Below are 23,497 nucleotides of genomic sequence, written 5' to 3'. Positions count from 1 at the left end.
TACATATGTGGCAAAAAATTATGTTGTTTTCGTCTGCATGGGGAAGATAAAAATATGAAACAAAGTACAAAGACATTGTCATATTTGCCAAATATCCAGATCAATAATGGTGTAATCATATTCTAAGTCTCACAGGACAGAGCATATAGTTGGATTTTTCTTTATTTTCATTTATTATGTTTAATTTGTGTCTTTATTTTTACTTATCTATGTTTTGAAATAACTTCAAATTTACATACAATTTGCCAGGTAGCACAAAGAACTCCCAGGTTTCCCTCCAAAGTAATCCCAGATTCCAGAGTCTCCAATTGCTAATGCATTACTGCACTTGTTTCATCTGTCTCTTTCTTCCTCCAAAACAAAATTCTCCTTCATTGCCATTCTACATTTCTCCCAATCAAGACATCAACATTGATATAACATTACCATTCAGACGACAAATCTCATCTAAATTTCACCAACAGTTTCAGCAACATCTCTTTTTTCTTTTTTGTCCAAGGATCTTGTTCGGAAACACAGGCTGCACTTAGCTATCAGGTCTCATCAATCTTTGACTTGTTCCTCGGTCTTTCCCTGTCTCTCATGTTTTTCGGAGTCTTGAAGTATGCAGCCATTTCATTCTATCAGGGTCCTCCTCCTAGATCCGTCTGATGTCTCCTCATGAGCAGACCTAGGTCATGCATTCTTGGCAAGAATGTCACAGAAATGATGCAGGAATCTTCTTAGTATATCCAACACCTCCAAGATGGATCCAAAGTTGGTATTTTCAGATGATGAGATTAAAACTGTTATTATAACTATGTTTAATATGGTAAAGGAAAGTGTATTTATAGTGGATGAAAAGATAGGAAATCTCAGTAGAGAAATAGAAAATATAATAAGAACCAAATGAAAATTTTAGAACAAAAATATATCTGAAAAAAATATTTTTAGTGAATGGGCTAACGGCAGCACAGAGATGACAGAGGAAAGAGAAGTGAACTTCAAGGTATATCAACAAAAATGATCCAATTTGAAAACAAAAAAACTGAAAACCTTCTTTTGTTTAATATTTATGTATAGATTTTTCTTAAGTGAGAATTTTATTTTTGTATTTGGGAGACCTAATCTCAGGGTTTTTCTCTTAAGACATTTAGTGATGATTTTCCTCTTTAAAACATAATACTGCAGAATTTGAGGGATACAAGTACACAGATAATAGAGAAAAAAGTTAAAACAAAATCACCTGAGAAAGTAGTTAAATTTTAGAGCTGGTATATTTCCTTTGCTCTTTCTTTATAAGAACAATAACATTTTCCCCATACTGTTATCATTACAGGAATTCCTTATTGTGTCATTTTTTTCTGTCCACATTTTTACATGTGAATTTTTATTCTACCAAAAATAAATAACATGAAAGTATAATTATAATATAATTCCTTCATTGGAATTTTTAATGAATTTCTTCTACAGGCCACCCATTCTTAGTACTTCTGGAAATAGAACATGGCAAGCGCATTCTTGCCATGGAATTGTAGCAAAATTTTATGTAGCATTAAATATTAAATAGTTTATATGCAAACAATCAAACCAATAGGCTATATAAAATACAGAATTTTTATACAATATCAGTCAACACAATGCATCAGTTTCATTTGTAATTACTAGAACTAGGTGTTGATATGAAGCTTTTGTATGGAATATTTACTTCTGTGGTGAGTTTCCTGGCTTTTCTGGCACACCTTGAGTGTGTGGAGTTTTAAAAGCCTCTGTCAATCTACTACCTCTTTCAGCCTAGAACTGGCTCAATTTCATTTCTTTACTTCTTTCTTCACAGAAATTGACTACACAGTAGTTTTATCTCTCCAGCCTAATCACTCCCAGTGTTGGACCCATTGCCAAATCAATTTATGATGTTACCAAAAGTAAGGAAGCTACATTTTGCTAGTGGTTATTAGGCCACTCTGTTTTCTTTCCCTTCCATTCTTTATCTTTGCTTTCCTAAGTCAAAGAATCTTTTGCTGCCTCTACTAGTCTTTTCAATGGCACTTCAGCCACTTTTAGTTCCATATTCCATTGCTATATTATAATCACATTATAAGAGTCATTTACATTGGATAATTATCAATAGAGGAAATTGAGGCTTAAAAGTACATAAGAAATGACAGAAGAAGTAGAGGTTATTTGGAATCAAGCCTTATGAAATATGAAAAATAAGGGAATGTTAATCCAAGTTTGTGAAAAAGAAAAGAACTGAGAAATATTTAAATGAGATTTGTGGAGGCAGGGATTAAAGAATTGAAAGGAAGATACTACAAATTTAGAAAATGAGCTGTGGAAGGTTGGTATCAGCAATCCCTGAATCAAAAAATAATAAAGATGTTGAATATTTAGGCATAAGTTCATACACATGCAAAAATATCTCTTAATGTATTTATTATCTACACCAGAGCAAAATGAATTTTAAATATAAATATGACCTTGAAATTCCCAAGAGAGAGATCCAGAAAACTTTGTAGGAACAATGGAAACTTAAGGAAATTAAGAGTAAAATATCATGTGCAAGTTGTTACTTTTTTAAATTATGTAGCATCCTATCTAACTCTGTCTTTTATTTGATGTAGACATATAATACCTTCTCATATGGTGACATCTACCTCAAAAACCCAACTTAATATTCTACTTAAAATCTTAAACTTTTTGGTTATGCATTCTCCATTAGTAGTAATTGATTATCTAGAAAAATATGTTTATTGGTAGCAATAGTCTCAGTTTTTCAAATATTTTTTCATGATTCAGCAAAGTGAACTATTTCTTTATTATATGTACTGTGTTAACAAATCTGTAACTGGTCTTCTACTTTTATTAGATTTCAATTTATTCCTTTTATTTCTTCAGGAAGAACTAGCTATTCTTGGCTTGATAACGGGATATCTACTCTCTTGAAATGCTTTCTTTAGTTAATATTTAATTTTACCATTTCTGTATAATTTAAATTCTCCTCCTTTCTCTTCCTATGTGGACATGTGTGCACATATGCACTTCGCCATTACCATCATCATCATTATCAACAATAGCAACAATGAAACACAAGGGCTATAGGAAGTTTTTCTGAACAATATATAGAAAGAGCTTGGAAATTTGAATGTACTTAATAAACATGGGATAATAAATGAATAATTTGTCAGAGTTCTGTTTAATCCATTACTAACCATCCAACTTGAGTTTACTTAAGCTTCTTAGAGCTTTATTTGCTCAGCTCTAAATGGTGAGAATTGTCTTTTTTTCTTCCTTAATCACAAGGTTGCTGTGAGCTCCGAATAAAATAGTGAGAAGCATTTTGAAAACTGCCCAGTGTTACATAAAACTAAGAAAACAATTTACTTTTCTATCCACTGTAGGCCCAAATGTGTCTTAGTGGGTAATAATTTGCCTAATTTGAAAGCAAGACAAAAATTTATTAATATTTAAATGCCTTCTGCCTTCTAATCTGTAGTGATTTAAATCCAAAGTTTTAAAGTGTCTAAGACAAATTGTTTGAAATAAAACTATGTTAACATTTGAAACTATTTATATCATTAATTTTAGAGTAACTGTAAGCTTTGAGAAAAGCAAATAATTCTTCATTATCTAGCCCAAAGGATCACAGTTTCCAAAAATTGTTTTAATATGTATATATAAAAATATGTAAAATAATTTTGGTCAATAGCAGTTTTATTCCAGATTATATTAGTTTCTAATCTAAGGTCAATTTTCTAGATGAAAGGTACTCATAAAATTTATCCTAAATTGCAACAAGGGAGACAAGGAAAATTGAAGAAAAATGTAAAATTTGGTTAAAGATATTACTGACTGAGTAAAAGAAATTGGAGGAAAATGTAAAATTTGGTTAAAGATATTACTGACTGAATAAAAGACTTACTAATTTAAGTTTGTTTTTGGCTCTTGATCTCCTTGGATTAATAAGGTAGAATTTTCTATGCCTAGCAATTAAACTGAAAAATACTAATATTTTTCCTACATAGCAGAATTGGAATTTAAAACAGTTCCTCTGGAATATTATTACATTTTTAATGGGAGAAAGTTTGTTATTAGTAGGAATATTTGATTTTTTCCTGTTAACTAATATAAATAAAAGTATGGATTATTGAGAATTAATAGTCACAAAACTCTCCATTTAAAAAATGTACATGTATCTACTTTTGCTTGGTATAGTTGGCAGAGAGTGTATTTTAAGGCATGTTCTATTCAACCTCACCATTTTTGTACTATTTAACTACAACTGGAATGTTATCAGTATAAAGGCATGAAAAGTATTGAGCATTTCGAATGAAACCTGTTGCTTATTTCATACTTTAAAAATCCTTCCTAGATTCCTATCTAAAGTCCTCAGACCTTTTGCAAAAGATTGTGTATTTCCAAATACACAAATAACAGATTAAAATAAATTGCACTTTTGTTATTTATTACAACTTTTGACACATAAGCAAGCATATTCATTATTTCAAAAAGTTATAAAATTGTAAAAATGTCGCTGAAAAATCTAGTGTAAGCAATATTAAATACCACATAACCTGTACCTCTTCTGCCCATCCTGTCTCCTTTCTCTTATTGGTGTTCTAAGCGCTATATTTAATATTAAAAGTCTGCACATTAGGCTTTGGTTTTCCATACAGGACTTCCTAAAATTGATGTTATCCAGCCTGACAATATTTGCCTTTTGAGTACTTAGTTTGTTTACGTTTAAAATATTTGGATTTAAACCTATTGTATGGTTATTTGTGTTTTATTTCTCTTGTCTAGCCTATATGATATTTTTTTCTCCTTTTAAAAAACAGATTTGAATTTTGAGAGAAGTTTTAGGTTCACAGCAAAATGAAGTAGACAGTACAGAGATTTCCTACATATCTGTGCCCCCACACATCACATATGCACAGCTTTCTCCATTGTCAAGATCTCCCAGCAGAGTGGTATGTTTATTACAATTGATAAACCTATATTGACAAATTATAATCACTCAAAGTCCATAGTTTACATCAGGACTCCTTCTTGGTGCTGTACTTTCTATGGGTTTGAATAAACTTATGGCATGAACCCATCATTATGGTATCACAAAAATAGTCTCACTGCCTTAAAAGTCCTCTGTGCTCTACCTCTTTAATCCTCCCTCCCCTAACTTCTGGCAACAAATGATCTCTTTAGTTTTGCCTTTTCAAGAATGTTATACAGTTGAAATCGTATAGTATATAGCCTTTCCAGATTGGATTCTTTTACTTAGTAATAAGCATTTAAATTTCCTCCATATCTTTTTGTGGCTTGAAATATATATTTCACCTAGGTTGATCTATTTTTAACATTTACCACGTTTGCTCTCTCTCTACTTATCTTCACATCTATCTATCCATCCTTCTTGCTTTTCTTCTTGAACTATTTGAAATTAAGTTTTAGATATCATAACTCTTCACTCCTAAATACCTCAGCTTGCATATCCCAAGAACAGGGACATTATCCTACATAATTACATCAATATCTCAAAGAGATATCTTCACTCCTGTGTTTGTTGCAGCACTATTCACAATAGTCAAAAGATGGAACCAACCATGGATGAATGGATAAATTCAATTAGATAAAATGAATAAGTTCTAGAGATCAAATGTACAGCATGGTAACTATAGATAATAATACTGCTTTGTATATTTGAAATTTATTAAGAAAGTAGATCTTAAATGTTCTCACCACACAAACAAAAAAGATAATTATGTGAGGCAATGGACGTGTTAATTAGCTTGATTGTGGTAATCATTTTACAATGTATACATATATCAAAATGTCACTTTCTACACCATAAATACATACAATTTTTGTCAATTGCTTGTCAATACAGACAGAAAAATAAATAATTATCTGCTAGTACCAACTATTGGTGATGTTGCGGTACGACAGAAATTCTTCTATTGTTGGTAGGAGTATAAATCATTAAAATTCTTTGGACCAAAAAACAACATCATAAAAAAAGAAAAAATCACAGATGTAGTTTTACCAAAGGGTGTGTGAAAACTGTTTGGAATTGCACACAAATCAGTCTCTTCTCTGAGCTTCTTTTTTTCCCCCTGCAATCATGGCCCTTCATATTGCTACTGTATAAGTAGTGCTCCAATACTTTTGAACAGATTAAAATTATTTCCCAACTTTTCTAGTTACATTTGGCAGACGCTAGTTTGCAACACACTATTCAACCACTGACAGAAGCAGTGAGTGATATTATGTATGTCATTTCACATATCTACACCTAAATTGTTAAATGATATCATTAAGTTAGAGTCAGAAATAAAGCAGCTTTTATTGTTGTAAATCTGTAGATATAAAAACAGGAACCTCTGAAATTCTACTTATGTGTGCCTTTTATTAATGTATAATATATATACCAATAGAAACTAGGGTGGTCAGAATTTTTAGCTTTCTCAGAGATTCTAAATCAACCTCTGTCTTGATTGTGGGTCTCTGATCCCTGAGAGTGTTACTGCTGTCGTGTGGTGGCTATTTCAAGCAGTGTAGTGCTGTGCTCACATACAATAGGTGTGGTCTTATTTTCCCATCCCTCATTATGTTGATTATTTTCTCCATGTCACATCAAGAGGGCCATTTCAAATAAATTTTTCAACATAGTAATTCTTAGAACACTGATGGCAATTAATACATGCAACAAGTAACAAATATTAATATTACAAATTGTACTGAAAATATATAGAATTTAAATATATCAGATTGAAGTCTCTAGGAGAAAAACAAGTAAGCATTCTTCTTTCCTTAAAACAGAACATTTCTGGCTCTTGAGATTTAGAAAAATAAGGTTCTCACATTTTTCAAAGTTTTAAAATCTGCTGATTTGCTTTGAGAAGAAAATTTTGAGATTCCCCTGTGTACATTTTACATTTTAAAATGTTTAAGTCAATGAATAGGACTGGACTAAGTTGAGAAAAGCAACATCAAATACTGCCGAGACAAGTCTTGCCAAGGGATGGTCTGGATGACCTCATATGGGCCTTTGCCATCACTAACACCTAAGACTTGAGGGACTTTTAGATTAACTGCATTGGAGCAGAGACATAAGCTGTCCTCATTGGAAATTCCTGTGCCTGGTGAGGTTTAAGTCCCATAGTTACTTCATCAAGTAGCGATTTACAAAGAAAAGGAGGGGAGTTGCATGTAGGCCAACAATGATCTAAAATAGGGGCTAATCATTGCATATGTCTAGGAAGACCTGTTACATTAAAAGTTAGGTACAAATACATGTGCGAGATTTTCTAGTCTTTTTGGTACAACACCAACTGTGTTAAAATACAGTTGCAAGTCTGTTGGCAAAACTAAGGAAACATGAACTCAGATATTTTTGTAGAAGAAGAAAAATTATCTAATCCAATAAATGACAATTTTGGCAATGAAATAACCCATCCCCATAACACCTGGAAAATTCTGTGGAATGAAACGTAAAGCTGTTGATGACAGTCTCTATTCTTAAGTGACAATGGGCAAAATGATTTTATCTTCTGCATGAGGAATGGGGTGATTAATAATTTCAATTGAAGAATTGAAAGCCTGATGATCACTTGGGATTATCACAGTGAAGTATAAGTGCTTTTTGCAGTATTTGTTCTTTTTCCCACATGTAGAAAACAGTTACATAGAAATTTTTTTGCTTTTGTTTATTTATGCTCATTGAAAGACTGCGAAATACTGGTTTTTGTTAACTTATAAAAATATAACAATGTATTTCATATAGTTGAATTTTTAGACCATAATTATGGTATTATAGGAATTTACTGTATCAAAATAGAAAGGTCTATCTATCATCTCTATAACTTTATCTATATATACACAGTAATCCATTATATTTTAGAATTTAATAAACAGACTCTTATCTACTCTAAAAATGACAATTATAAAAGGTTATTCATTAACGCTTTATTGATAATACAAAAAGATGAGGAAAAATACAAGTGTCCAGCAATAGTTCATTGGTTAAACAGTTATGGTATAGCTATAAAACATATCTATAAAAAGAGATTTTTATTCACTAAGATAGAATTATCTTAAAATGTTATAACATGAGAGAGAGAGAAACTATGGAAGGAGAATTAGAAATTCAGGAGAGTGGCTTCCTGTGGAGGTGGAGACAAGAGTCAGGGCAGATGTGGCATAAGGACGGGAGGGAAGCTTTTCATATCTTTTTATATTTTCTTTTTGAATCATGAAAACATAACATTTATTCAAAACACAGCATTTAATTGCACTTACAAAGGGAAGACCAACCATAATTTGTGAATAAGAAATCTAGCAGCAATACTTGAACTAATTTTGAGTTGCGCCAGAGTATTACAGTTATTTTTTTACTCTGTCCTATTTGATGTTTTTGATGGATTATTTATCATGTCTAAAGATGTATTCCTATGTCACAAATGACAATGTGGACAGAATCCCGGACCTTACAAAAATTAAGTTCCCTACTTTTTCTTTATAAGAACATACATTGTTAGATCACCTGTTTTCAACAGTCCATTCTTAGTGTTGCACCAAATGATATAGTGGAAGAGACAATGACACATTTTTGAATCATAAATTGAAAAAGCAAAGACAGATATGACCTTCCAATTGTATTTTTCAATCATAGAGCAGCTCTCGGGCTTCTGGCCATTCTTTTTTCCATTTTCCTAATGTGACTGGCTAATTTAAAAATGTTGCTTTATTTCTTATCCCTCTATTTCATGAATAGAAATATTATAATTTATATTACATATATGGATATATATGTAAACTTTGTTTGCATGGATATATTCTTCATATGAACCTTTGTATAATGGCATTTAAATGAATTGTTATTTCTGCCAAAATAGTCCATCTTGGGAGGTTTACATATACATTATGGTCTCTCTATAATACATACCTGTATCCCTCTCTTAGAATTATCCTTAGAGATATTTTATCAAAATTTTCTAAGAATGATGTTTAATGTCTTGAAGTCATTATATTTCACATCCAAAGTAGAATTATTCAGTTGATGACTGTATTCATTTGCTAGGACTGCCATAACAAAGTACCACAGACTGGGTGGCTTAAATGACAGAAATTTTTTTTTTTCTTATGGTTCTGGAGTCTGGAAGTTTGAGACCAAGGTGTCTGAAGGATTGGTTTCTCTCCCTGGCTTGTAGATGGCTATCTCCTTCTCCCTTGATGAGGTCTCCCCGTGTGTGTCTGTGTCCAAATCTCTTCTTGTAAGGGCACCAGTCATATTGGATTAGCGCCCACCCTAATGATACAATTTTAAATTAACTACCACTTTAAAGACCCTGCCTCCCAATACAGTCACATTCTGAAGTACCAGAGATTAGAACTTCAACATATGAATGGGGAGGGGGGCATTTTAGCCCACAGCAATAACTTAACCTTACTTAACACATTTAGCTTTAAGCAGCTCTTAGCTATTTACAAATATCAAACCCACACTGTAATGACAGAATTTTGACAACTCAATCAAAGTTATTCAAAAATTGAAATATGGGCTGGGTGTGGTGGCTCACATCTGTAATCCTAGCACTCTGGGAGGCTGAGGCCCAAGGATTGCATGAGCTCCGGAGCTGGAGACCAGCCTAAGCAAGAAGGAGACCCTGCCCTCTAAAAAAAATAAATAAATAAAAAATAAAAAATTGAGATCCTTATTCAGGGTATTGTTCTAAAAAAAATGTTAAGCAATGCTATCTCATTATAATAAAGGCAAAAATCTATCAAGATGAATAATCATTAGAACATGTTACTATTTTTATTACTCAGGATTCTGTTATAAAAACAGAAAACACGCTAGGTATTTGAAGAAGGAAGGGTATCATAACAAGGAGTTAGATCCTTCTAAAGTTAATGAGAGCTGGAGAAACAATGTCAAGGAAGACAGCAGGTAGCTTTCAGACTTGCTCAGCTTTCAGGTGATCAGGAAGGTGGCAGTGCTGTCCCAGTCTGTTACAGCAGGTAACAGCTGCTGTTGCCCATAGCTGTCTGAAGCAAGTCAGTGAGTGGATGATTTCTAGGGAAACACCCAGAAGGCACCACACAGCCCCAGGTGTGCTGAATACCATAAGACTGCCAGCTGTACTGCAGGCAGAAAATGAGAAAATAATAGCTTAGGCTTCTATTCCATTTTCAAAATCTTGCTCACATTCTTCTCACTGGCTGAATCTAAATCAGAACCCGTTTGGCCAGGGCTGCCTGGGACACGTGAATCCAGCTTACTATGTTTTAGGTGAGAATAAGACAGACAATGAATATTCTAAACTCAATAGACAAGCTGGGAAGCTCTGGTATTGATTAATAATTGAATTGTTACATTATGACTATTGCTTATGGTCACATTTTGAGAGGAAAAATAATACACTGAACACTGACCTTGCCACTTAAATTTATCCAATATGTTCAGTTAATTTGAAATCTATAGCATTCTTGACTTCACTCACCAGATGTTTTTAAACAAACAAAAAACATTTTAAAAAGTATCAGTGAAAACTGAAAAATGTATTACAAAAATTAATGCAATATGTATTTGAATTTTTCACAATTATTGAAGCTGTTATCACTGACTATTGGAATTAACTTTGAGAAAATAACTCTTCATTCTTATTAGAATTTCTACCCAAGCGCTAAGAATTCACTGGGAAATATCCTTTCTTTTAACTAGTTGTTTGTTTATTAGAAATAAGAATCACTTCTGAATATTGCAAATACAATATATTCTTTATTTTGCTTTCCCCTAGGTTAGGATACAGTCTTATTTCCTCTATGTGTTTAAGCTATTACTAAAAGTAATCCTAAATATTTTTTTTAGAATATTCACTCTTTACTTTCTGTAGTTTCAGCAAAATCTTCATATGATTAGCAAAAAGTAACAGATTTCTCTTCGAAATGCAGAAGGCTTCTGTTGTATAAAATTAAAGTCTAGTGGGGTTGGAGGGTGAGATGAAGGGAGGTGGTGGACAGAGTAGAAAAATGGATTTGAAAGAGAAATATGATGTATTTACCACGTTTTTTCAAGTCTCATTGCTCAATTTCCCATACTTCTATTTCACCTTACCTGCCAGGATATCTGTGGATAAGAAGGGTGGAAACAAGTAGATACTCAGAGGTAAACAACTTGATAATTTTGAAAGCTTTTTAGATAATGTGGTTGAAAATAGAGACTTAATTTCTGTCAAACTAACACTATTGCTTGATTTTATAATTCTGTGTTTTGTTTAGTTTGGTAGCATGAAAAATACTAACTATGCCCAGTGAAACCTTACCAAATCCTAGAGTATGGTGCTACTTTAGATGGGAGCAGAGTGGTTCAGGGAGGAATACAATCTCAGTTCAGTAAAAGCAAACAAGCAAAAAACAAACAAACAAACAAAAAGCCAACTTGGAAAAGTGAGGATAGAGAAGACTGAAGCCTGGTTTTAACTGATTTTTAAGGCCCTGTCCAAGGGAAAAATAAATGTATACAGGCATATTGAATTAATAATTGGCATACATAACTTGTAAGCATTTAACTTTATAAGTTTCTTTACACTCAAAATAATATGACATCATTATTGGAGTGTAAGAATTTATAGCTCAATTGTCCCAACTTCTAAAATAAATAGACATTATTAGCTTCACAGTGATTGTAATTTTCTTTGAACTTGGTTGTGAAACACCAATATTCAAACATTCAAATAGATTTATAGGCACAGCTGCCTTTGCTAGTGCCATAGTAAACATCCATATTTTCATTTTGCTTTGCTTCCACAGGAAAAAAATAAAGTGCAAAAAAGACAAAAACATTATCTAACTGTGATTTGGAAACAGATATATGAAATTCTCACTTCTAATTTTTGCCAGTTTAATGATTGGAATTTACTATTCTCTACACTTTCATCTCAATAATCTATTATTACTTACATTTTTATAACAAAATATTAAGAAAACATTGGTATCAATTAGCACAATGCAGGGGAGGGATATGTAATATATACAATAACAGTATTTTTAGAAGGAAAAAAGGGGATAAATGAGATTATTGAACTGATTAACTTTACAAAATAGAACTGAAGTTTATGATGTCATAGCACTTTCTCATTTAAAAGGAAAAGCAAACTTTGTATATAGAAGATAATTAATGTAACCTTTTTAGCCATTGCATGTTTTTCTTATTCCCTGCTGACTTGGGTAGGATATTTTTAACACAAAGTGTTAGGCTAAAGTATACATACGGTTACTGCAACTTGGATATGGTTTGTGTGTTCCCATGTAAGCTCATGTTGAAATTTGAACCTCAATGTGCTGCTGTTGGCAGGTGGGGTCTAGTGGGAGGTGTTTGGATCATGAGGGAGAATCCCTCATGAATGGCTTGGTGCTCTTCTCTGTAGTGAGTGAGTTCTCAGTGTTGAGAGACTGTATTCTCACAGGAGTGTTCCCAGTACAGCAGAGTGATGTAAAGCCGGGATGCCCCTTGGGTTTTGCCTCTTTGCATGTGTCTGCTTCTCTTTTGATTTTCTGCTCCTTGTCATGACACAACATAAAATTCCTCACCAGAAGCCAGGGCCATGTTCTTCAACTTTCCAGCCTGCAGAACCAAGAGCTAAATAAACCTTTTTTTTTTTTCCTATTAATTAATTATCTACATATTCTGTTATAACAACACTAAATGGACTAAGACAATAATGAGTTCTCATGCTTAAAAGACTGTGAACTAAGAAGAACTATATTTTAAAAGTCACTTCAAAAATGTCAACTTTATCACATAGTCTGTTGTGTTAACTTACTCAACTTTGTATTTTCTTAAAACAAAAAGAAAAACAATACATTTTTGGGGTGAGGTTGTTAATTTGGTAGGTAATGCCTCTTCAGCAACATTGACATTGTTCTGCCTTCAGTAGTTCTTTATCAAAGCCTAGGCAGAGGATTCACATTAAATATAAAAGAGATAAAGTTTCAAAATTTAGCATATTTTATTATATATTAATTTTATAGCCTTTTATTGAGATATACTTCATCTAACATAAAGTTAACTATTTTAAAGTATACACTCGGTTTTTAGTATATTCACTTGATTTTTAGTGTAGTCACTGGCTTTTCAAACTCTCACCGGTATCTAATTCCGGTATCTTTCCCTCACCCCCAAAACAAACCCCCGTATCTATTAGTAGTTAGTCCCAAATTCATTTTTTTACACGTGAATATTTAGTTGTTCCAGGACCATTTGTTGAAAAGATTATTATTCCCCCACTGCATGGTCTTTGTAACATTGTCAAAAATCAATTGACCAAAAATGTGTAGGTTTGTTTCTAGATTCTCAATTCTGTTTCATCAGTGTACATGTTTATCCTCATGAAAGTACCATACTGACTTGATTACTATTGCTTTGTAGTAGCAAGTTTTGAAATCACAAAGTGTGGGATCTTCAATTTGTTTTTCTTTTCAAAGATTGTTTTGGCTATTCTGTGTCCATTTCCATATGAACTTTAAGGTCAAGTCATTCAATTATCAATAAAAGTAGTTGGAATTTTGTTGTCAAAATTCTGTCATTACAGTGTGGGTTTGATATTTGTAAATAGCTAAGAGCTGCTTAAAGCTAAATGTGTTAAATAAGGTAAGTTATTGCTGTGGGCTAAAATGCCCCCCTCCCATTCATATGTTGAAGTTCTAATCTCTGGTACTTCAGAATGTGACTGTATTGGGAAACAGGGTCTTTAAAGTGGTAGTTAATTTAAAATTGTATCATTAGGGTGGGCGCTAATCCAATATGACTGGTGCCCTTACAAGAAGAGATTTGGACACAGACACACACGGGGAGACCTCATCAAGGGAGAAGGAGATAGCCATCTACAAGCCAGGGAGAGAAACCAATCCTTCAGACACCTTGGTCTCAAACTTCCAGACTCCAGAACCATAAGAAAAAAAATCTCCGTCTCTTAAGCCACCCAGTCTGTGGTACTTTGTTATGGCAGCCCTAGCAAATGAATGTGTGACACTCCATTTTAACCTCTGTGGTTTTTCATGAGAAATCAGCTGTTAATTTTATTATTGTCTGTGGCAAGTTGCTTCTTTATTGCTGCTTTTGGGATTCTGTCTTTATCTTTAACTTTTAACAGTTTGAGTATGATATGTCTAGGTGTGGATTTTTTGAGGGTGTGCTACTTAGAGTTTATAGAGTTTTTTTTGGATGTGTACATTAATGTTTTTCAACAAATTTGGGAAGTTTTTGGCTATTATGTATTTATTCTTTTGCTCCTTTTTTCTTTATTCATTCCTTCTGCATATGTTGGTATGCTTGATGATGTCCCGTTGTGCTCCTTAATCCCTGTTCATTATTCTTTTTTCTTTATTTTTCTCAGACTGGATAACTTCAATAGTCCTAACTTCAATTTTTATGAATATTTTTTCTTTACTGCTCAAATCTTCTATTAAGTCTTTCTAGTGAACTTTTCATTTATTTTATTTTTTAACCCCAAAATTTTGATTGAGATTCCTTTTATAACTGCTGTCTCTTTATCAGTATTTTCAATTTGGTATGATATCATTTCCTACTTTTCTTTAATCCTTTGGACATCATTTCCAATGAATTCATTGAACATATTTAAACTAGATGATTTAAAATCTTTGTCTGGAAAGTCCAATATGTGGGATTCCTCAGGCAGAGTTTTATTTATTTATTTTTGCTATGTATGGGGCACACTTTCTTGCTTTTTGCATGCATTGTCATTTTTTGTTGCAAAATGAACATTTTGAATATTATAATGTGGCAACTCTGGAAGTTAGATTATTTTTCTTATTTGTTTTATTTTTCTGCCTATTACAGCTACTATTGTTTGTTTCCTGTCTTTTCTGAACTAATTCTGTAAAGTCTATACTCCTTCTTTTGGCCCTCAAGTGTCTATTATATAGCTTAATGGCCAGCTAATATTTAGACAGAGATTTCTTTTTTCTTTTTTTTTTTTTCTTTTTATTTCAGGATATTATGAGGATACAATCATTTTGGTTACGTTTTATGACTTTGCCTCACTCAAGCAACGATTAGAGGCATGCCATTCCCCTCTACAATGTGCACCGTGTCCCTAAGTTGTGAGTTTACCCCCACAACTCCCTAATCCCTGGAGAATATTACTACCATGTGAGCACCACAGTGTTGATCAGCTAGTGCCAATTTGATGGCAAGTACATGTGGAGCCTATTCTTCCATTCTTATGATACCTCACTTCAGAGGATGGGCTCAAGCTCTATCCAGGAAAATATAAGAGGTGCTAGATCACTGTTGTTTCTTATAATTGTGTAATATTCCATTGTATACATATACCAAATTTTAATAATCCACTCATGAATTGATGGGCACTTGGGTTGTTTCCACATCCTTGCAATAGTGAATTGTGCTGCCATAAACATTTGGGTGCAGATGTCTTTTTATAGAATGTCTTTTGCTCTTTTGGGTAGATGCCTAATAGTTATATTGCTGGATCAAATGGTATTTCTATTTTTAGCTCTTTGAGGTATTTCCAAATTCTTTTCCATAGAGGTTGCACCAATTTGCAGTCCCATCATCAGTGTAAGAGTGTTTCTATCTCTCCACATCCTCACCAGCATTTGTTGTTTTGGGATTTTTTTCTTTTATAGAGGCCAATCTCACTGGGGTTAGGTGATATCTCATTGTGGTTTTGATTCGCATTTCTCTAATGATTAGAGATGTTGAGCATTTTTTTTATATGTTTGCTGGCCATTATTCTGTCTTCTTTTGAAAAGTTTCTGTTCATTTCCTTTGACCATTTATTGATGGAGTTGTTTGATTTTTTCTTGTTGATTTTTTTAAGTTCTAGATAGATTCTTGTTATCAGCCCTTTATGGAATGTCTAGAGAGCAAATATTTTCTCCCATTCTGTAGGTTGTCTATTCGCTCTAATGATAGTTTCCTTGGCTGTGCAAAAGCTTTTTAATTTGATCAGATCCCATTTATTTATTTTTGTTGCTGCTGTGATTGCTTTGGGGGTCTTCTTCATAAATTCTTTGCCTAGGCCAATCTCTGAAAGGGTCTTCCCAACACCTTCCTCTAGAATTCTTAAGGTTCCATGCCTTAGGTTTAACTCTGTTATCCATTGTGAATTGATTTTTGTAAGAGGTGAGAGGTGGGGATCCAGTTTCAGTCTTCTGCATGTAGCTATCCAGTTTCCCGGCACCATTTATTGAAAAGAGATTCTTTTCCCCAGTGTATATTTTTGTCTGCTTTGTCAAAGATTAGATTACCATATGCAGATGGTTTCTTCTCTGGATTCTCAGTCCTGTTCCAAATGTCTATGTCTCTGTTCTTGTGCCAGTACCGTGCTGTTTTAGTTACTATAGCCTTGTAGTTCAGCTTGAAGTCTCGTAGCCTGATAACTTCTCAGTTTGTTCTTTTTATTTAAGATTGCTTTGGCTATACGAGGTCTTCTCTGGTTCCATACAAAGCGTAGAATTATTTTTTTCTAGATCTGTAAAGAATGATGATGGCACTTTGATAGGGATTGCATTAATTATGTAGATCACTTTGGGTAGTATGGACATTTATACGGTGTTGATTCTACCAATCCATGAGCAAGGTAGATTTTTCCAAAGATTTCTTTAGATAGTTGGAAACAAAAATCTTCCATTTTTTGCCAAGGGGCATTGTGGGTGTTGGGAACACCTTCAACACTAATCTAGGCTGTATTTCCTGCTTATATAAAGCCTTAAGTTCATCAGGAGGTGAGAACTTAGGTCCTTCTTAGGCCTTTCCTGAGCATGTGCATAACCCTGAAAAGGTACATGACCCTCTAGAGTCCCTGAAAAATGTTGAAGCTTTTCAAAGCCCTTAAGTGTATCTCATTTCCCAGAGTTTTCTCCCAAGCCATTTGATTAGGCTATGATTTGCTTCAACTGTTATCTGTCCACCTTAGGGAGCAGCAACTTTCAAAAATTTTTAACAAATTCTTCCTGGAATAAAGGGATAGCCTTTAGAAATAGTCAAGTCAGTTCCAATAGTTGAAATAAAGATATAACTTTTGAACTGGTCTTCCAGGAAGTCATCAGAGAGGTCAGAACAAACAATTAATTACAATTATTTGTACTGAGGTCCATTTTGCTCCCTGAAGCAATGAAAATGCAGGAAAATCAGCTGTTTAGTACTTTTTTTAAAAAAGTATTCCCTAGGTTGCTACAAGCCTTTGATTAATTTCCAGGGTTACAAAAAGTTGATTCTAACAGCTTCTGCTTAGTTTTATTCACTGTTTTATAGAAAGAGAAATTCCATATTCTGTCATTTTTGCTGATGTAGAGGTATCACTGTGTGTTAATTTTGTAACAGAAAGCCCTTACCCTTTTATTGGTCAACAAATTGGTAATTTATTTTCCTTGTTTTTGTTAACTAATATTTTTTGACAGTCTATTGCAATATTAGCTATTATGATGATACGAATTATAAATGTGTTTGTCCAAATTCTATGAATTCACCAAACATTAATTGAATGCATGTTTTATGTAAGCCATATATTTTACTGGACACAGAATATATAATTAAGTAACTCAAAGTCTAGTGGGACCAAAAAAACATCTAAATAGTATGATCAATTATATATTTTTTGCAATTAAATACTAATGCCATGTTTTTCTAATCTGAATAAATTTACCTATTAACTAAGTTATTCAAGCTAAAATTACAAAGTTAATTTAGCACCTGGGTATTTCTAATGTTGAAAGCATAGTCCTATTAGGTTATAGAACAAGCATTCTTATAACCAGACATTCTCCCTGAGTTTGTTTAACTTGGACCAAGGACCTCCGAGCCTGAATGACATGCTTCATTCCAACTTTTAAACTGTCAACTGAGTTAAGATGTGTTGATGAAAATTAATTTCTTTTAATAAAAGCACTGACACTGAGACATTCCTGTTGTCTACTTGTTCCATCGAATAATGAAAAGTCCTGGTGATTTCTTCCAAAGTGTGGATGTTGGCACCTGGAGCTGACAGGCATATTTCAGACTGCCTGTGCTATAAACTACCCCGTTTTGCCATTTCTGGATGGCCTCGAAGGTGCTTTTACTTTATTTCTGCTGCACGTGTTTGATATTGTAGACTCCTTTTGAGACTGTCCCAGGGATTATTTATAATGTACTGATGTTACCTTATTAGTAGCTACTATTTCTGCACAGAAGCATGAAGTTTGTTGACACTTGTTTTACTGCTGAAACCTTATTTTTGGTGTCTGGTAGACCACTATGGAGTTTCACTACTGAAATGTTATGGCAACCTGAATGAAAAGTCATCCGATGTTCATTTCCCTACAAGTTCCAAGGGTTTAAATAAGCACCTGAATAAGCTTTAGAAACTTGACAGATAATGCGATTTCACAATGTTATTACATTCCTGTTTCAGTTGGCACTTCTAATATTCTCACAAACAGTTTGTGGGGTTGGTAACTTTCCTTTGCAAGAATATTTCAAAAATAGGTCCAAACCTACAGCATGAATATAAATTTATAGGAGAAAGAAATATTAAAGCAATTTTTTTTTTAATTTTGGAACAGTGCTCCTTTGGCACTGATGAGTAATTTCCAATGCTGACTCTCTTGTGATCTAGTGATCTGCACACAGAAACAATGTAACACGGTGGAAACCTTTACTCTGCCCACTTTGCAAGCATTGCCTCTTTCCCCTGTTACCTCATGAAGAGCTGCAAACTAAGGAAATTTGAGAAGACCACTGCTCATGTTCATCTCTGCCCATTAGACTTTTCCATGCAATCTCTTTTCTAGCTTAAGAGGGCCTAACTATTTATAAAAGATACATGCAAACTAATTTTTAATTTTCAATATATCATTGGCTTAACCTTTAACATAATTGCATTTCCATTCTTTGAGGCAAGTTGTGATTTTTAATTAAAACTTTTCCCCCATAAAAATATATCCAAGATTGTTTTATGGTTTAATTTTCCTTTGGTTATAATATACACTATGAAACAAAAAGGCTAGATCTATATGCAAAATAGACCAAAATTTTCATAAAAGCTAGGGTAAAAAGTTAACGTTTCTCCTCATCCATATATACATATGTATGTGTGCATATTTGGGTGTGTATATATATACACATCTATGTGAAATACTCATCAGTGCTTATGTATCTGTATTGTTCACATATGCACGTATGTATACAAATATGTGTGGATGTATGTATGTATACCTGTATGTGTGGATGTATTATACATATTGTATATATATGTATATCTATATATGTGTATCTGTATATATGTATATTCCTAAAAATGACTAAAATTCAGGAAAAGACAAGGAGAATGTAATTTATATCATTTGTTAATTTATTCAAATTTTTTTTTTTAATTTTCTAAATTGTTTTTGATCCCCTCATGCATGCTCAGTGCCAACATGCAAAGTGGCCTATATAAACATGGTCTTCTTTTCACATTGCTTGCAATATAGGGCAGGCTACATACAGGTGAATAGACAATTGCAATAGTCTGAGAACTGCTGATTGGGCAAGCAGAGGGTGCTAGGAGAGGAATCTAACCCAGGTGAGGGAGAACAGAAGACTTCCTTGAGGAAGTGCTGTCTACTGAGACCTGCAAGGTTAACTCACCCATAGCTAGACAAAGAGAGTGAGTATTGAGGAGAAGGTGAGGAGGCAAAGCAGAACAGAAGGGACAGCATATACCCAAAGGCCGAGAGAGAAGAGGCGCATGGCTATAGGGAGCAGAAGGAGGGTGTATCGAGTGATGTGGCTATAGAAATAGGTAGGGTCTAGACCATGAAGATTCTTATAATTGATGTTAAAGGGTTTTAAATAGGAGGATAAGATGATCAAATTTAAGCATATGCAAAGAACTGCATGATAATGAGGCTGGAGATCCCAGAAGAATATCGTCTTCTAGAGAATGTAAGCACGTGATTAATATTGAATAACTGAATTTTTTTAGTCAAGTCTATATGTCTGCAATAATGAGACACCAGTGTGGCTGATGTACTTGCTTTATCGTGTAAACTTATATAATATGTGATAGTGAAGATCTCTTAAATTCTTAGTTGACTTTGCTATAGACATTACTGGTTAGAGACAGTATTGATATTAATATATTCTTCTTAATTGGTTCCTTTATTACTTTAATATGAATAGAATTTAGGCAAACAGATAAAAGTAAGTTGTCATGCAAAAGATAAAAGAAAACCATAGACATATAATGGTCCATTTGAGGATGAAAATTCAGATTCCATGTATTTAGTAGTATCAGGAAAATAGGAAAGCCTGCTGTGGTACTAGTCAAATTCCCTGACCAAAAAAGTATGAAGAAAAAAAATCATATTATAAAAATTATCAAGTCTCAGGGAAAGATAATTTTCTTAATGAGAAAAGACTGAGCATGTAACAAAATTTGAGGGAGGTCCCAAAGTCCTTCATGGCTTAAAGTAACTGTGCAACTGGATTTCCAAGATTCCTGGAATTTTCACTTTTCTATCCACCTCTTTGAGTTGGCTCTGATTCTTAAAGGTCATTTTAAAATGCTTTCATATTTCTCTGAAAGAAACGTATATAAATTGATCAGCCTGGATTAGGCTGGTCTAGGTGACTGTTGTCCAAGAAATTACAGGGTTGAGAGGATACAAGAATCAGGACATATATATTCTATGTAATAAAAATAGGCTTAGGAAACAGAGGGATTCCAGAGAGGCAGGCTTAGGTGGGGAGGAATAACAGCAGTCTGACTATCTGTGGATATGAGGAAAGGATGGGTTCATAAAAATTGAAAGTCTATTGATGAGGAATTGGAAGAAAAACTTATATCTTGAACCTGCTAATTACACACTGATTCAAAGTACAAATTTAATCAAGAGAATTTTAACACCATTACAACTTTCTGGACAATACCTTAGAATTAGCTGTATGAGGACAACTTTATAATTAAAGTTTATGGAAGCAAAGCTTACTCGTCTGCAGAGTGATTTTACCCTTTTGAGGAAAAAACATTGAGGGTCTGCGTCTCTCCCTTATACCGGTCTCTATCTGTTTTGAATAACACTGAGAAACCGTAGCCCATTAGAATGTAGGGATCACACAACCCAATAGTTTCCAAGATCAGGATGAATATTCTTATTATCATTGTGTTCCCTGTGATTAGCAAATGGTTTGTTCATAAGGATTTCTTGAATAAATAAGCAAATGAAATGATTTATTTATTTATTTATTTTTTGAGACAGAGTCTTACTCTGTTGCCTGTGCCAAGATGTCAGCCTAGTTCACAGCAACCTCAAACTCCTGGACTCAAGCAATCCTCTTGCCTCAACCTCCCAAGTAGCTGGGACTACAGACATGTGCCACACCTGGCTAATTTTTTCTATTTTTAGTAAGAGACAGGTCTTGCTCTTGCTCAGGCTGGTCTCAAACTCCTGACCTCAAGCGATCCTCCTGCCTCGGCCTCCCAGAGTGCTAGGATTATAGACATGGGCCACTGTGCCTGACCTGAAAGGATTGATTTTTGAGAAGCCCTCACATTCTATGGAGGAGCTTTTGGAGCCACATGGTAGGCTGGTGGAGAGGGACAGTGAGAGGAAGGCTGGCTGGGCCTCCTACTCTCAACCTGAAGCAGACAGAGTCATCGTTTTAGTAATCGGTGCTCCATATAAGATTTCCTTGAAAAAAATGCTATTTTTTAAGAAGAAAAATGAATGAGTCTATTATCTGAATTTTGCACACTGTACCCAGAGTGCTTACCTCAGAGTTACAGATTAGAGGCAAGATGAGGTCTAGAACCTGAATGGCTTGTTTTCTAGCCTCATGTCCTTTAAACTCCACTGTACATTCCCATAATGCAGTCAATACACATGGATATTAGTTTTTTAATTAATAAAATATGATAGGCAACAGTACAGCAAGCAGTACACAATCATCAGTGTCTCTTAATTTCCTAACTTGATAGCTAATGCTATCTGATACAGTGGATGAATTAACAGTAAGTCTTGGCTCTTTTCTTTCATGGCATCCCTACTTCTTATTTGTCAATGAATCACTGATATTAATGAGGCTGCTTTTGATTAATTTACTTCCTCTTAAGTAGAAGTGGCTCTTTGTAGGATAAAGGATACATATCCATGTTTGGTAATATTTTGAGTGTCCAGGCTTATCTGCCTGTCTGTTTTCCTGTGTATCTTATCAGTAGTATTGATTGACATAAAATATTCCTGAGACAAGGGCTTGCTTGGTAAGATTGCCAAGGGCTGCAGCCAGGGTTTTCTGGATCGGCCTGGTGGAAGTAAACATTCTTTTATTAGTTGGAAGTGTGCCCATTTTCAAATTTGTTTAAAAGGAAAAGGAAATTTTCTCCTTACTGCTTATTCTATTTCTAAACATCTTGTAAAGACCTCTTTTTCATCTTTTATTACAACACATTATGAGGATGGCAGAAATTAGACATTCTCAAAACTAGTGTTTTGAAAGGTATATTACTTTTTCCACTGGAAATTAATGTAATGAGAACTGTTTTACAGACACTCTAAACTATAAAAACACAAACACATTTCGTGTGTGGCATTTCTTTCTCAATGGAGCATTAGTGTCTGGGTAGATTGATTCCTCCATGGCCCGGCACTGTGTCCTGTGCCCGCCAGCTCGCTAGCTTACTTTCTTCTAACTGAACTTTGCACCCATGTTCATTCCTCTTCAATCTGCCTTTCTTTCTTATTTCCTCTCTTTAACTATTTCACTTCCTTATTAGCTTGTGTTCATATGTATCTGAGGGACATTTTTCTTTTAGACTTGCCCTGATGGATTTATGTTCTTCCTGGGTTCCTATTACTCTTACGTGCTGAGCACTCCTAAATCTGTATATCTATTATTGGCTTCTCCATCTACAACCCAATCTTTGCTAGACTGGGCCATTTGGAAGGGCCAATGGCTATTCAGACAACATCATATCTGACTTATATTCTTGACTGCTAGAACACCAGTAACCCTAGCCAGATAAAGTGGGTCTTTCAGTCTGTCTTGTACAACCCAGCTTATCCCCTGCATTAAAAAATTCTACAAGAATTCAAGCCTGTCCCTGTGTCTGAAGGGCACGGCCAGACTGGGTTCATTCCTCAGATTGTCTATGCCTTTCTCATCTCTGAAAGAATGTTGAATAAAGGTACCTCAGATATATTTATTTAATGATAAATAAGGTATCTTTCTCTCCTGGACACTTATAATTATATTAATAGTGGAGTATGTATGTCATAGACATTACTAATAATAACATAAATAACAATGATAAAAATGTCGAATGAGGTAAGTGATATATATATTTTTTCTTTTGGCAGCACATACCACACTTGGGAAAGACAAGTGATATTTTGACAGAAGTTAAGAGGTCAAAAGGAAAAGGTTGTAGAATGCCTCTCTCAGTCCTCCTATCTTGCTGCCTTCATGATTTCAATCTCTATTTATAAAGACATACATATTTAACAAACTTATGTA

The sequence above is a fragment of the Eulemur rufifrons genome, chromosome 18, assembly GCF_041146395.1.
Source record: "Eulemur rufifrons isolate Redbay chromosome 18, OSU_ERuf_1, whole genome shotgun sequence".
Classification (NCBI taxonomy): Eukaryota; Metazoa; Chordata; class Mammalia; order Primates; family Lemuridae; genus Eulemur; species Eulemur rufifrons.
The sequence above is the reverse complement of the archived record's forward strand: the minus strand, read 5'-3'. Positions refer to the sequence as shown.